Below are 16,858 nucleotides of genomic sequence, written 5' to 3' on the forward strand. Positions count from 1 at the left end.
ATGTGCTCTTTTATAGCGTGCCCTGTTCCTAACTTGCATGTAAATAGTCATCATCATTGCATTAAACAATTGTCCAGTACAAATTCACAGACAATGAAAAGATTCCTCGGGCGCTGAAGAAAAACATAACCTTCTTGTTTTTTTTAGGTTTTTTTTTCTGTTGATCTGCTTTTAAAATCTTTCAAAAATTTTTATATGAACCTAATCAGAAATCTAGAATCTTTAAATTGTTGTTTACCTATCTTTATTCCTAGCAAAATATGTACACCTGTTGTATATTTTGTAGTGTTTTACATTTCAAATTCAACAAATGTCAAAAAACATTTTTCAGACAATCCTGAAAAATGGACATAGAGTTAAGAAAAAAAGTGATAATCAGGGGTGTGCAGGATTAAACATTGTAGTAGGTAAAAAAATTACTGAAGACTGCAGTAATCAGCCATTACTTAATATACTGGCAATAGCTGCATTGAAAGCCTAATGTGAAATGATTGCAGTACTTTTTGAGAGAGGAAAAACCCACTTTGAAATCAGTGTTAGAGGAGAGGAGAAGAGGAAATGCTGTGTGGTTGCAGGGGTGATGACGATTGAAAAATATAGGATTAGACAGGGCGTTGATTTCCTTAGAGATAATTTACCCAATTTAACATTAAGATAGATTAGGTAAATATTGTAAACGCTGAGTCACAGCAACTTCCAAATAAGGCTTAAATATCCATGGTAAGATATCTGCAATTCCGATTGAAAATATAATGTGCCTGACATTCAGACGATGATTTCCAATTCTGACTGAAGGTCCAATCTAAAAGTGGGTCTTTTTGTTAACTCTTAAATTCTGAAAAAAAATTAGACGTTTTTTATTTTGGGTTTAAAAAAAATTAATATAAAAAAAAAAAAAAAAATATATATATATATACACTATATTGCCAAAAGTATTTGCTCACCTGCCTTGACTCACATATGAGCTTAAGTGACATCCCGTTCCTAATCCATAGGGTTCAATATGACGTCGGTCCACCCTTTGCAGCTAGAACCGCTTCAACTCTTCTGGGAAGGCTGTCCACAAGGTTTAGGAGTGTGTTTATGGGAATTTTTGACCATTCTTCCAGAAGCGCATTTGTGAGGTCGCACACTGATGTTGGACGAGAAGGCCTGGCTCTCAGTCTCCGCTCTAATTCATCCCAAAGGTGTTCTATCGGGTTGAGGTCAGGACTCTGTGCAGGCCAGTCAAGTTCATCCACACCAGACTCTGTCATCCATGTCTTTATGGACCTTGCTTTGTGCACTGGTGCACAGTCATGTTGGAAGAGGAAGGGGCCAGCTCCAAACTGTTCCCACAAAGTTGGGAGCATGGAATTGTCCAAAATGTCTTGGTATGCTGAAGCATTCAGAGTTCCTTTCACTGGAACTAAGGGGCCAAGCCCAGCTCCTGAAAAACAACCCCACACCATAATCCCCCCTCCACCAAACTTTACACTTGGCACAATGCAGTCAGACAAGTACCGTTCTCCTGGCAACCGCCAAACCCAGACCCGTCCATCAGATTGCCAGATGGAGAAGCGCGATTCGTCACTCCAGAGAACGCGTCTCCACTGCTCTAGAGTCCAGTGGCGGCGTGCTTTACACCACCGCATCCGACGCTTTGCATTGCACTTGGTGATGTATGGCTTGGATGCAGCTGCTCGCCCATGGAAACCCATTCCATGAAGCTCTCTGCGCACTGTTCTTGGGCTACATGAAGTTTGGAGGTCTGTAGTGATTGACTCTGCAGAAAGTTGGCGACCTCTTCGCACTATGCGCGTCAGCATCCGCTGACCCCGCTCCGTCAGTTTACGTGGCCTACCACTTCGTGGCTGAGTTGCTGTCGTTCCCAAACACTTCCATTTTCTTATAATACAGCTGACAGTTGACTGTGGAATATTTAGGAGCGAGGAAATTTCACGACTGGATTTGTTGCACAGGTGGCATCCTATCACAGTTCCACGCTGGAATTCACTGAGCTCCTGAGAGCGACCCATTCTTTCACAAATGTTTGTAAAAACAGTCTGCATGCCTAGGTGCTTGAATTTATACACCTGTGGCCATGGAAGTGATTGGAACACCTGATTCCAATAATTTGGATGGGTGAGCAAATACTTTTGGCAATATAGTGTATATATATATATATATATATATATATATATATATATATATATATTTTTTTTTTTTTTAAGACTTCAAATGGCTTATTCTGAGTACCTGTTTCACACATAAAGATTATTTTTGAAGAACTCGCCTCCATTTCTGATGTACATTTATTACTAGAATTTTTACTTTTCTGGACGATCAATTTTAAGATAATATTTTAATTTTACCAACATTTTCCTTCCTCATGTAAAATAGTAGTGATGTTAAAGAGGCCCAACCAGAGTCCAACCTTGAATCTGATAGGTAATATCCATGTGGGGCTAAAGCTAGGAATGATGCTCGACAGGCCCTATAGCAATGGTTTTTAAATTGTAAAACAATAAAAATGTATATGTTGTTTCTAGGGCTGAAACAATTGATCGGATTAATCTAATAATTGTTTAATCGTTTAGTGGTGTATAGACTGTAAAACATACTTTTAGCTGAAAGAGCAACCCACTCATATTAGCTTGTGAGTCAAAGCTTTCTCAATTTCAATTAAATACAAATGTTTTGGCAAAAAAAAAAACTAATTTAGGATGCAGATCTGCCAGGCTTGCATTAATTATGCCAGCTGAATAAATTACAAATAGGCTGAGGCCATTTTTTTTCTCTTAGCCTTCAAGGCGATGTAATTTAGATTTCACGTTTTGTATCTCAGTGATTGGCTTTTTCTGGAGTATAACATTGTTTTAAGCTGAGCAGGGGAGAATCCTGTTATTGATAATATAAAAAACAGGTATTAATTAATCAGTGTGCAATCCAAAAGTGGCATCTCCACCATATTTCTTTACCTTCTGAATTTACGGACATTCCCTTCAGTCAGGCTCCTACAGTAACCTCTCTTGTTATAACTGCAAAATGAATATGAAATGTAATTGCTTTATCTTTTATATAATAAATATTGCTGACACTGGAGCTATTTCACATGTCTAGAACACCAATTTGCTGCTCCTTCATTTTGGTTACCTGGAATGTTTTTTAAAACAGCCCTAACCAAGGACCAAATCTTGTCTAAAGACAGCACTACACACACCATGAACAGCAATCAGATATTCAAATGCCAAAAGAGTTAACTCATGAGGTTATAAATAGCACCCCGACACTGCCTGACTGTACACTGGACTAATAACAAACAGGTAGCTGAGACACATCATGGAATAATGTTACATAAGCCCTTTTAAAAGTTTAGGCAGGTTCATGTTCAAGACAAGAGGTTCTAAAACTGTTAGGAATTAGGATTAAGACAGTTTTCATGTTAAAAACACAACTCTGTAGCACTTTGTTATTCAGTGGCATGTGTAACTAGATATTATGCATGGTTTCATATCATTGGAAACCTGATAAATCACATTTCAGAAAAGTTACATTTTAAGGCAATATCAAAGTCACTTTTGTTCTCAGAGGGGTATTATGGGAAAATGGCAATTAATTATTCAATATATTAGGAATACACCTGTGGCCTCAACAAGTATGCCTATAAACCTGAATTAATATTCCAAGATGCCTAAAGGAGACGTGGATAAACTGCATGGGATGGTCCGACAATTAGAGATCAACCGATACTGTTTTTTTAAGCCAAAGCTGATAGAGGTAATTTTTACATCGATCCCTAGTATGTGCTGTCGATTAACGGGAGGCAACTCCTTAAGTCGATATTGCCTTCTCTTTCTCCATTTACATAGTAAGAATGCAACTATGATAAATCTTACACTTCTCAATTTAAACAAAAAGGGACCTTTATTAATGGACAAAGAAAATACTAACAATGGATGTTAAATGGAGGACGCACCAATGCATGCACTTTATGTGACATTTAGGCATGGCTGCTTAATACAAGAATTAATTGTTGAACGCGTGCATATATTGGTCATTGCAGAAATAAGAAAGAAAAGTGTGGAGATTGGTCAAAAAATATCAGCCAATCAATAAATCCACTTATTTGTTACAGCCATCATACTGTTTCATAAAAAAAAAAAAAAACAATAGATTGAACAAATACAAGATTTTTGAAAGAGGCTTATAATTATCCACCTTTCAATAAGTCATTTAGCAAACATGGACAAAAAGGAATCCATTCATCTAAAAGCAACATAGAAATCCAGATTAGATTTTGGAAATGCACTTAAAGGAATATCTCCATTTTCTTTTTAACATCATGTTTTGGTTATGTTACGTTAAATGAGAGAATGTTAACAGGAGGTCATTTATTTCCCAAAATAAAGGACCTCTTTTATTAAGAAATATGAAAATGAGCTACATCTTGAGAAAACAGTGAGAAAATTAAATGTTTGGCACGAATTAATATTCCGAATTCTTGTAAACAAAGCATTTTACCACAAAGACCAGAAAATAGGCCCTTAGGTGATATCTATAGTTTATTAGTGGGCGAAGCTGAACATGTCTCAGAGCTAAACTTAATTCAATCCTACTTAAACCAAACCTAAACTACAACAAAGGGTTGTGTAAAGCTTGATGAAAGATTTCCAACACGTTCGACTCATTTATACAAATAGTTATCAAATATTACTAACATTTAGGTTAATTTGCGTCTAACAAAAACAAGTAGTTGCAGTAATCCTAGATACCTAAAATAACCAACTAAATGATTAAATGTCTTTACATTTTAGTTTACAAAAATATTACAAGGTTGGAAGATAAAATATCATTTGAGTAGTTTAAAATGCATTGAGGTTTGATATTTGGTGTTTTTAGCAGGAGAAAAGTGTTTGAAAGTTTTAGGCGTACACCTCCTCCCCTCCTCCCTGCTTCTGTCTGTCTCTATTATGCTGTGAGGCCCAGTAGTCACAGCCAGCTGTTCCACTTCAGAGACAATTAAAACAAGCTGTTCTCTGCTACCGCCGCTTCTGTTATTTTAGAACCAAATCTGTATAAATATATGAAGAACCGGTACAAAAGAGCTCAGACATCCACATCCTGGACTTACTAATCTCTGGCATACTGTACCTGACCTTTAAATTAACCAGCATGCACTTTTGACCCAGATCAAGCCAATGAGCTTGTCCTTTTAAAGTTATTCTGCTTCATCCAGCCCTCTTCTTCCTCCCTGCCTCGGGGTCTCTATTTCTACCATTCAGAAATATTTTCCGTTCTCCGTCTCTGTGGCTTTGGCACAGCTCACATAGTCCCACACCCAGAAAAGTGATCATGTGTGACATGAGGTGCCATAAATCACAAGTTGTTCAGTTGCAGTCTGATTTAAATCTCATTAGCTGCCTGTGGTCTGCTTAAGAGCGGGAGGTGATCTCTGGGAAAAAGCTGATTTTGGGATTGTAGATGTTGCTTTCGAGGTCATAATTAGGAAAGTTCTTGTGCCATTCATCACAAGTCTTTTCATATTTTCATAGTTCAAAAAGTCCTACTTATCAAGTTTCATATCTTTGTAATAAAGATCAACTAGAGGAATGTGGGAGATATGGGGACATTGTATTTTCCAGTTTTTTTTCCTTATCACCGTGACAAAAGTACTTCAAAAAAAAGCAATAAGATATTTTTCACATTCATCCTTTCTTAACATAAATTAAGATGGCGACAATGAAGTTAGTGTTAGAGATGTATTTACAACTTTTCTTAAAGTTATCTTCTTAAAATAAGTTAAATGTCAGTGCTTCAATTCAATGTCTTCAGGCACAAATGGAGCCCAATGGATTCATTATATTGATCGTAATAACAGCATAACATAATTTGATCTATATGACAAGACACGAGCATTTGAGGAATAGCTTTTAGAAGACAAGCTTGCTACTGCAAAAGACGGATGCCCTCAGCATGAACAGGCAGTGGGGCTGTGTTTTTTTTTAGGAAATGTCGAGTGACTGTCAATAGGAGCTGTGAGTACCAAAGCGGTTTCAAGAGCTCTCAGAGGATTTGATTGTCCCATGCTTAAATATGTCTTAACTGGTCATTACCAAGTTTCTTTATGAGTTGTTGACAAGCTCTTGATTTAATTCAGGCATTTGAATCAATGGTGGATGCACATTTAATACTTCCACAGCAAGGACCAGGACCGGGGAGTATTTTATAGAAACTTCCAGTTTAGAGAAACTTCTAAAATTATCATATTGTTGTCTGTCTTTGAAGTGTACCGGAGAAACGAAAGCTCTGCTTTTGTAGAAAGGAGTGCTGAAAAATTTCTGGACAAACAGCTGGTTTTGATGGACGACAGACGGAAAGAGTAACTGAGCTGAGGACAGCGAGAACCTGTAGTCAGGCAGACAAACATGCAGGCAGGCGACCAGACAGCCGAATGGAAACGCGCCGGTGGTCTCAGCCAGTGCCGCCAAATGACCGTGTAACTCAGACGGAAAATAAGGAGGGGGGAGAAAGAGAAACATTGCTTCAAACTCTCAAACCCCCTCACATCCTCTTGGACCTAGTTTCATCTTCTTCTTTTGGTCCTTTTTCTCAAATCCCCTCTACTCATGATTTATTCTCTTTACCACCCACACGTTAAGATATCCACTGGCCTATACTCCAGTTATTCATCAATTGCTCTCATTTAGCTTGCCCTGCTTAATGTTCAGGCTGAGCACCACTTGGTATTTTTTTTCTGATGTTTTCCCTCCCACCTGTCTGCTCCTGTGGCTGAGCAGACAGCCCAGCTTGGTGGCTGGTAACAAGGTAACAAGGCTCACATAAGATGCAGAGTTTCTGCCACAGTCCATATAATCTTATAGATGACTGCACCCAATGGGGGATGAATCAGCACCGCTGTGCCAGGTTATTTCTGTCCTCTGTAATGCCTTCTCATTAGCATCTCTAATAGTGCAGCTAATAGAATCTGGAGCAGAGTGATAGACCCAAGATGCAGTTTCTGTTTTGTCATCATGACTCTAAATGTTCTTGCCTGATTACCGCTCCACCCCTGTACCCCTTCACCTTTTATGTAAGATTGCTTTTAAAAACCAGTGATGGATGCCACTTCTATGCAGCTGATAAGCTTTCAGATGCACTTGTGAGTTTCTCAGGATATCTGCACCAGTCAGTCTTGCACATTTAGAATAAAGACATCAAAGCTGACTGACATGAAATGACCCTTCTTGTCTGTAATTCTGAGCTCAACCAGAGCTGTTATTAGTGTTTGACTAACCGCGGTATGCGCTTGATTTCCACAGTAGGTTTGACTCTACAGCTGAACATGTCAAGTGTTGGATTGTTGAATTTGCTGCCTTCCTGCCAGTGTGCGGACACTTGTAAAGGAAATTATGTTTGTGTGCCTGCATGTCTTTGGAATCAGTATCATAGATCCTATTTAGTAGATGGCCTTGCACACTCACACAGACACACCAATTTCCCCCCACACAGAGCGGTTTGGATGACATGCAACTCACGCTATAATTCCTCCGTTGTGGAAAAACAGAGTGCTGCTGCTGCTGTTGCTGGCAGACACCAGCTGGCTTGCTTTTTGCCTCACATGCCGGGATGGAAATTCTTCAACTTCCAGTCCACCGCGCTCACTTTGTGCTCAGCGTTCAGGCCATCACCTTTTTAATTGTCTCTGGAAATGTAAAGTGCTCCGAAATGTATTCAAAACTTATAAGTTCTTTGTGAATAATAAATTTCTGTGTACCGAATGGAAATCCTATGGAGATTTCTCTGTGCAGGGTTTTGCACTTCTCTCTAATAAAGACTAAGTTTTTTCCCAATTATCTTTATAAACACCTCAAACTCAGTCCGTTACAATATGAAGTCTTGAAGCGGATTCTCAGTCTTTTTCAGGTCTTGGCGACTGTAAGACATGAATATGCTTTCATCTAAAGCATGATGCGATGACTTTATGTTTAGATTATTCCCAATTTAGCTCTTTAGCGACTTCTAGAATGTCAAATATTAAGATATTTGTGTGCGTCTACAACTTCTAGAAGTTCAGCACTCTGTTTGCATTGGAGGAATGATTGCTGCTACAGCATGGTACACAACATAACTTTGGTTTTGCTATTATTAAGGACTGATTTTAAATCATTAAGTTAGTTGGTTGTACTATAGAGTATCTAGAAATGACTAATTCAATTGCAAAAATAAGAAGATACATTATAAAGGAGTGAATAAAGAGCCACATGGGCAAATACTGGGACTATATGAAGGGACATGATGACTGATACTCCAAAAACAATATATCTTTGAAGTCCATCCACTTTAGGTTAAAAAATATGAATGAATAGATAAAGGTAGTTAGGTGTCTTGCTGCCATTTAGCTGTTGCCTAATGACTCTGCTGTGTGGAACCTAGTTGGACCTCTCCTTGGAACATGGGCCCCATGGGGAATTGGCCTCATTTCCTTGGTTGTTTCCTCTTTAGTCACAGAAGCATTGGTGTATCCTGCATTAAGCTATTTAGAGTCTCTTCTCAAGACTTCAGAGGAAGTTGTCAGGGTAATTTGCTACCAAGTACGCTAAAATAAGTAGAACAATAATTGTTATAAATACCATTATAGAAACTTTTTTTTTTTGCTTATACTCAAAGGCAGCATATCGTCTGGAAGAGAATGGATGCATCTTATTGAAAATGCCTGATTTATCAAACTGAAAATACCACAGCCTACATTTATTAGATTAAAGCTGTGTGACACTAATATGATGCCGTCCATCCCAGAAACAACTGACGAATCACAATGCTTTCAAGTTATCTGACTTGATTTTAATTTGTTTTGTTTTTACCTGACATAGATTTCTTCAAGATTTTTGGAAATTGGCTAATCAACTCCAAAACAACATTTTCAGTCCACAATTTGAGAGCATTTGTTGTGTTTGACTTAGCTTTGACACTAGATATAACCTTTTTATTTTGCTATTTTTTGTACATTTGATAAAATATACAGATGTTTCTAAATTAAATGTCTTCTTGGACATTGCTTACTTAAACAAATGAAACCCAATGTTTTATTTTACGAGTTGAAATTCATTTGAACATAAGCAGAAATTATGCTGTTTTAGATGCTGCTTCATTATTTTTGTTTATAGTACTGGAAAGAACTGATTGTTTTTTTTTTTTTTTTTGTTTTTTTTTTTACGAATATTAAATATTCTAGTTGTCCAATGAATGAATTTTAGTTCTCCATATTCCTGTTGTTACAGTTTGTAATTCTTATTTTTCTCGGAAGAAATGTATTTCCGATATCATAAATACATATTCTGTCAAGCTGATACATGTCAAAAAGGCCACTTAAAATGTGTAAAGGTATTTGAAAATAAATACTTACTTGTACAGTTTTGTTTTCTGGTATTCTGAAAACCGGTCAAAAAATCGGACAAAAAATGTAATTTAGTACATCTATTATTTTGGACTTGAAATGTGAAGCTCTTACCCATCCTTTCCCTGTTGCTGTGCATTGCTTTTCAGCTGCCTAAATGAAGGCCATTATACTTGAACCTGTTTCATGAGGTTTCAACCACTGTTCAGACAATTAATCAGAAAAGCTTACAAATAAATAAATCATATCCTTTTAGGCATTTTAATAAAAAAAAAATGTTGCCCTATTGTGAGCCTTGTACCTGGTAGGCAGCAGCAGATTGAGGCAAACATAGATCATCTTTTTCCTTTGGCATCTCGGTTAAAAAAAGTTAAAATATGTGTACTAGCAAAGTTTAAAGCTTTTACCAGTTTTAGAGTTAATTAATTGTCTTGAATACGAAGCCTGACAAAAGTGTGGTGAATATTTTCTTCCTTAAACAGCCAGTTTAATTGGCCTTTCCTTCTTCCACCCTTGAGGGCACTCAACACACACAGAGACACTTTGAGAACCATTACACCATGATCTGTTGATCATGCTTTCTGGGAAGCTGTGTTCAAATCCCCAAACTTGGCTGGTCAGTCCCTTCTTTAGTTTTGCATCTAAGTTCATGTGAGATCTTGGCTCAGGAGTCCGTATTGATGTTAAATCTTAAGCTTGTTTTATTTAACTTTCTTAAACCTTTACAGCATACCATTGCTGTTAATATGTACTCACAGATTTTTAACAGTGAGTTTTCTGCTCTCTTAAATCTCTCATTAAGTTGTTTTGAAACCCATAATGTTTAATGCTTTCACAGAATTTAAAGACATTTGGGTGTGGAGACACTTCCAAATAAACATTTTCTGTTAAAAACTCACTATAAAACTTCACAAAATACGATTTCCAAAACCTTGAGAGATGTTATTTAGCTTTACACAGAAGAGGATCGTAATACAAATATCTATAAGCAAGACATCATAATGTAAGACCATAAGGCATTTATGCTCCTAAAACTACAAGGTTGTTTCTTGAGCCTCTGAAAGAGCTGATGTTCCTAAACTCCTAAATTTAATAACACTTGTTGCAACAAGGTAATCATAACAGTATCCTTGTATGTATTTTTAACTCTATTGTGTCAGCAGGAGTCATCTGTCTCTGCTTGAGTTTAATCACTGGAGAACAGCAAGGAGTATTAACGTTGCAGTTCAAAGTTTGTTTCTGTATTTAGTTGTGCACTGGCCCACTGGTCCAAGATTTTCAGTGGGTTAGATAGCAGGATGATGCTTACATGGGCTTTATTCCCAGAGACAGGTGGATTACGGGGGTCTGAGATGAATAGCAGCCTCAGGACCTGGCAGGCTCACAACCCAACAGTGTTGTTTTGGTAGCTAGTATCCTAATCCTAATTAGATGTGGCCCGCTGGATGGAATGTCACATGACAGATGTCGAACAATAGAGAATGGGCAGATATGCATCAACATCACCTCCATCAACCAAATAAACACATCCATAATGAATGAGAGGCCCATGTTGATTGCAGATTGGTACAGATGCCATCTGTTTTATGGCATCTGCTTTGCCTAATTTTACAGCTCTAAACAGTAATTCAAATACATTTCTGAACCGAGGGCCCAACAATAGGGCCAAAACGTACATCACAGTTTATTTCTGACTTTTGGTTGATTCAATATAATTCTGATAATGATATAAGCAATATAATAGTCTCAGAAAAGATTCCAATAAAACCCACAACAGAATTCTCTACAAACTTCTGACTGTTAATATGCAATGTCAATGAAACTCCTTCAGTATTTCATATTAGACAAGCTGAGCTGTAATTTCAACATATAAAATGATTTACACTCATGTTTTAGTCTATTACTTTTAACCTCTTCAGTTTCTTTCTTATTGTCTCCTTTATTCTTTCCTGATTAACTTTAATTGATTCAAGAAGACAAACACACCTAAGTCTGAAAGCCTGGAGCTTATAGTTTGCAATGTCAATATTAGGCAATATGCATCTGTATTTCTTTTCTTTTTCTTTTACATTTTCATAGAAAATTATTGTAGTTCTGCGATATTTAGCTTAAAGCCATCTTTCAGCTTGAACAATGTTTGTTTTAGTGGAACTTTCCTATTGGTCCAAATGGTACATGCTAGTAAAGTCTTTTATCATTACTTTTACATGCCCAAATGCTCCTCCTGGTGGATCGCACACGTCTCATGCGATAAGCCTATTGGTGCTTTCATTCTCATCATACACATACTCCCAATAACCCGTTCTCTGATGTAGTGTGCCTCACGCTCCCATAGTCTCCAGACAGCCTCAAACTCCGCGTGTCGTCTTTGTTTTCGTTTTTTTATATAAAGGATCTTAAATCTGCCCTTCCTGTCTCCTTAGATTGTTCTGCATGTGGGTCAGAAAACAAAGGGACCATCACAGATGTTCAGTAGAAGCAAAATATAGGCAGTTAAAGGTCTAGCGCCCCTAGTGGCCAAAAGTTACACAGTGTGCCTTTGTCTAGTTCTAGGCATGTCTAATTTTATTTAGAGGTAAATCAACAAACTGCCTGTTTTGTAAACAAAACCCATACTTTTAACTAGGGTTGTCACGATACTAAACTTTTCAACTCGATACCGATACTAAGGAAAATATTCGATACTCGATACCATTTTCCATACCACAAGAATAAAAACAAAGACTCCAAAATTCTACAGAAATATTTTCATTAATAAATAAAATACAATAAACAATAAAAACAATATTTTGAGGTTGTATGCTGTGCAAAATATTGAGCAAGCTTGATAAAAAACGTATAAAATTAAAATTAAGTGTTCCTTACTTGGCTATGCTTTGCACAGATAGCAATGACACTAGCCAAACCGGTTAAGAAACAAAAATAATTTTCAGCAGCTACACCTCTTACAAAAAAGTCTGAAACTAAAAAATGCGCATAATTATTTAATCTCACAGTGTTCAGAAAGTGCATTGTCCTCTATTCTGCACTTTAGATGAATGACTGCTTAGGTGCCACTGGTGGTAGCACTGTATCGATACTTTTAAAAACGAGTATTGTATCCGGATACAACGTTTCAGTATCGATTTTTTGAGTATCGATACTTTTGAAAACCCTACTTTTAACAACTCTTTGTGCCTGTACCGCACATTTCACTTTCTTTGGTTGTGTCTGTTGTAGTTTTTTTCCATTATGGACCTTTGTTGCATCTTCGTATAGATACTCTTGTTCTTATGGTCATTTAAGTTAAGAGCTCAGCACTACCTTATACTAAAGCCTCTTCCCTGCAGGGGTGGAGGGCAGGATATTCATCAGCACATTACATTTAGTGCCACCTCCTCCACTAAGGAGAAACAGGAAAAAGTGGATTAAGGTTAAGAATAAAGAGAAAAACATCACCTGCACACTGGAGATAATTTAACTCCAAAGATCCAAATGGGTTTTTACAGTACATACTGTAGATGCCAGTTGGAGTGACAATAGATCCTAGATCTATTTTTGTTGGTGTACTCAGCATTTCAATGCCAATTTCATGGGTCTGACAGGAAGAGAGAGGAACAGGAGTAAAAAAATCTGCCCTAATCATTAGCAGGCGCCTCTCTATACTGCAATAACTGTGACATGGAAAAAAATTGCAATGGAGCTGAAAAAGCCTGTGTGCAACTGGTGTGACCCAGGCTTTGGAGCAATGGCATCCAAAGTCTGTCGTTCAGAGCTAGTTTCCTGCAGGTTGTGCTTTTTTTTCAGCTTTAACACACCTAATTGAGATGATTTCAGCTCACAGAAAGTTTGTTAAACAGCCCTTATTGGAAATGATCTATGAAAAAATGGGAAAGGATTTAAAACCTGCAAGACAGCGACCCATGATGGCCAGATTTAGACACTCCTGCATTAGAGCCTTCTTCCGGCTAAGGCTTGTAATGAAAGGAATAAATCACTCAATGAACTAGGTAGTTAAATGGCTTTGTCTTGTGGTAATAATTCAGTATTAATGATGGTTCCATAATTGAAGTCAAGCAGGTGAACTCTAACTCAACAGCATACAAATATGGATAGAAGTGATCTATTTTAAAATCTAAACTGTTTTTTAAGTGTTGACACTCTGCTGATCATGCTCTTTCTTTTACTGTAGCTCTCACAAGTTTATTTTCCTTAACCATCAAATTGTACAAATTGTAATTGCAAGATTAATTTTGTAAATGGAAACACAAACATATCCAAAAACCTGACATTTTTTGTTTTTTGAAAAAAAAAATTGTTAGGCTTCTATGGTATCGAAATGTGTATTTGCAAAACTGCAAAAAAAAAATTTTGCACATCGAGTCACATGATCTGCAGCTGGGCCTTACTTCAAAGAAGACCGAAAGCAGTTGCAGGAAGATGCCGCCCACTAAAGCATTGGCTGAAATATGGATATATCTCATATGTTTACATCCTCAATGTTGCCACGCTTCAAAGTTATCGCCTGAACAGACAGATTCACATGCAGTTTTTTTTGTAATTGTTTTTTAACTGGAAATACTGCGGTTGCGAAATTTTCCAATTTAGCAGAATATCAACTAGGGGTGTGCAAAATAATCGTGATGATGATGCATCGTGATTCTAATTTTCGTGATCTACTGCATCGATTCTTGATGCCAAGAATCGATTATTAATTTAAAAAAATGAATAAATAAAATTGCATGAATGGTTGGCGAACATCAGCCAAAAACAAGTGTAATACAACTTCCAGTCCAGTCGATGTCGCTGCAAATGTGTTGACGCACGCTGCCTTGTGTCACAAGCATTTCCGGCTGTGGGATACTGTGCCGAGTCATTCAAAAACAAAACATGGAGGAAAAAATATTGCAATGCATCGCAATAATTCAAGTATCGTGATGCATCGTGATAGAATCGCATCGTGGCCTGTGAATCGTGATTCGAATCGAATCGTGACTTCTTTGGCAATACCCACCCCTAATATCAACATAGTTTTGCTCACATTTGTAATACACATGTAGCTATAGTTAATGTTACACTTTGCTTTTGTGTAATGCCTGAGGCCAAAACTATTATTATAACTTCCAAATCTGTGTTGATTTTCATTACATTTCCAATACTGAAATAAAAACAGTGAAAGCCTCAGTTGGACAGTATATAATTCCTGCTATTACAACATTAAAAAAATGATAGCTTAAAAAAGAACAAAAAACCTGAAATGCTAGTCAGTAAAAAAAAAATGTTGTACTCAAAGACATTATTCACATCACCGAATGATATTGCTATATATGTTAATATTGAATTATCATCTACGCTTAACCTTAAATAACTTTCAGTATTGGTACAGTTGATCTGTTTTGCTGTGAAGAAACTCTTTCTAGATGGAATGAAATTTTATTTTATTCATTTGTTTGTTTTATTTATTCATTCATTTGTGCGTTGATGGAAGACCCTCATTGACAAAAACACCCAAAGAGCATTAGTAAAAGGGGAATAACACATTTGATCCAGCTAAGCGGTCTTGTTTTGTAAATGAATATAAAGGAGAATCAGTTATGTAATGTATGTTTCCTATCCTAAAACAAATTTATGATCATAGACATATTTTTGGAAGGAGTTAAACCTACTTTTCCAAAAATATAGCTATTTTTTTTATATGTATTCCATCTGAAAAGTAAGGATGATGCACAAATTTCCACCAATAGAGGATTCTTGTTAAAACACAGTGTAATAAAGATCTCTCTCTGTCATAAAAAGCTCTCATTTATAACCACTTTGCAAAGGCAAGCTCAGCAAATGTCAGGAGGAAAAAAACAAAAGAAGGCTATTGAGAATGGTAGCAGGAAGAAACATATGGCTAAACCCTCATTCTGCCAATCATAATAAGGCAGCAGTCTGATTTATTTCCCTCCTTCATCTCAATTCCAGGAATTTTATGAATGGAAAATGTTAAACAATAGGTTTTCCAAAGCCATGATGGCCTGCGTTTCATGAGCTTGCCATGCTGGTCTGGTAAGTTCTTGCTGTCTGGATAAAAAGCGCCAATCAAGGCACAGGACTTGTGCACCCACTTCTACTTGAAGTCATGGCTTTTAGGCATTTTAATGGTTCCAAGAGCAAAAATTGGAAATATTACCTTACTAAAAGAAGAAGTGATCAAGGAGTCGTGCTATGCCTAGAGGACAACAGTTGTTTGACTTTAGGTCGTTAGTCTGAGGCCACACTGTCTGGAAAATGGATAAGTGGTGTAATAATAATGAAAAAGGAAGTAAGAGATACCTATTCTAGTGGTCCAAGCAGACCTTTTTGGTTCTGCACTTTTAACCATCTGCTTATGTTTGTATTGTTGTTGGATGTGGGATTTCTGTCTTATGGTCTACTCTCCCTGCCAGAGATGTTTTGGGTATTTTTAGCAAAAGAGCAAAGTAGGGTCTGCACTGGGTGAACACCACCAGGATTTATCTTACAACGAAAAGTATTTCAAACCAATAACCCTGTCTGCTGTCATGGCGACTGTTATGTCTTGGCCTTTTTTCTACTTAAAAACATTGGCTCTAATCTCTTCATGCACTGTTTAAAATGAACCTTCCCTCTCATGAGGTCGTGATCAGAGAAACTCATAAAAACTTTTTAGGCCTATATCCTCTTTAAAAAAAATTCTTCCGACTGAGGACCTTTTGTAAAAGAAACTTCAATAAGATTCAAAAAATATAAAAACATAAAGCACTAGTTCCTGTGTGATACAGAGACCATGAGCTGAAAAACAAATAATAATTTTGGCTCCCAAAGGCTAAGATGTAGCATTGTAGGGTAACTTTGTCTTTTGAATTGGATATTACGGCAGGTCATTTTAAATGAGCAAAGTCTTTGGTCCTCTAGTCAGTGATTGAAGTCTCATGTGCTATTTATTTTTTCCCCCCAAGTATTTAGTTTTATGGTTTAAACAAGCTAAGCACTAACATTATCAACACTGCCAACATGGTTTACATCGGATTGGATTCAACTCTTCCTTTTACTTGAGTTTGGGAACAACCTTATGTTCTGAAATAAAGCTAAAAAAAAATGAGTCTCTTACATGAAATTATTTTTACAAACTGGCAATGTCAACTTTAATTTCCCTGACTGCAATTATCAAAGTACATTGTTGGTTTATTAATTCATCAACTAAAAATTAGTGTTGCAGCGATGGCATTTTTTGGCCCCGATACCAATACCCGATACCTGGCTGTGCAGTATCGGTCGATACTGATACTATACCCATACCATCTGTTTGAAATTGATTTGTGTGTTAATATATATGAAGAACTGCATACTACTTGGATGTAAAATAATGGCTTTGTCAAGCTGCTGCCTACCTTTGTGAAGCAAGAAAAAGACTAATACAAAGTGAATCCAGTAGAAATTTGTATTGCCTACCTGGAATGGGTGACAATAGATGAGTAAACTTTTGGCTCTCAAAATGGT

The sequence above is a fragment of the Cyprinodon tularosa genome, unplaced genomic scaffold, assembly GCF_016077235.1.
Source record: "Cyprinodon tularosa strain WSP-4 unplaced genomic scaffold, ASM1607723v1 ctg146, whole genome shotgun sequence".
In the NCBI taxonomy this organism is placed as follows: domain Eukaryota; kingdom Metazoa; phylum Chordata; class Actinopteri; order Cyprinodontiformes; family Cyprinodontidae; genus Cyprinodon; species Cyprinodon tularosa.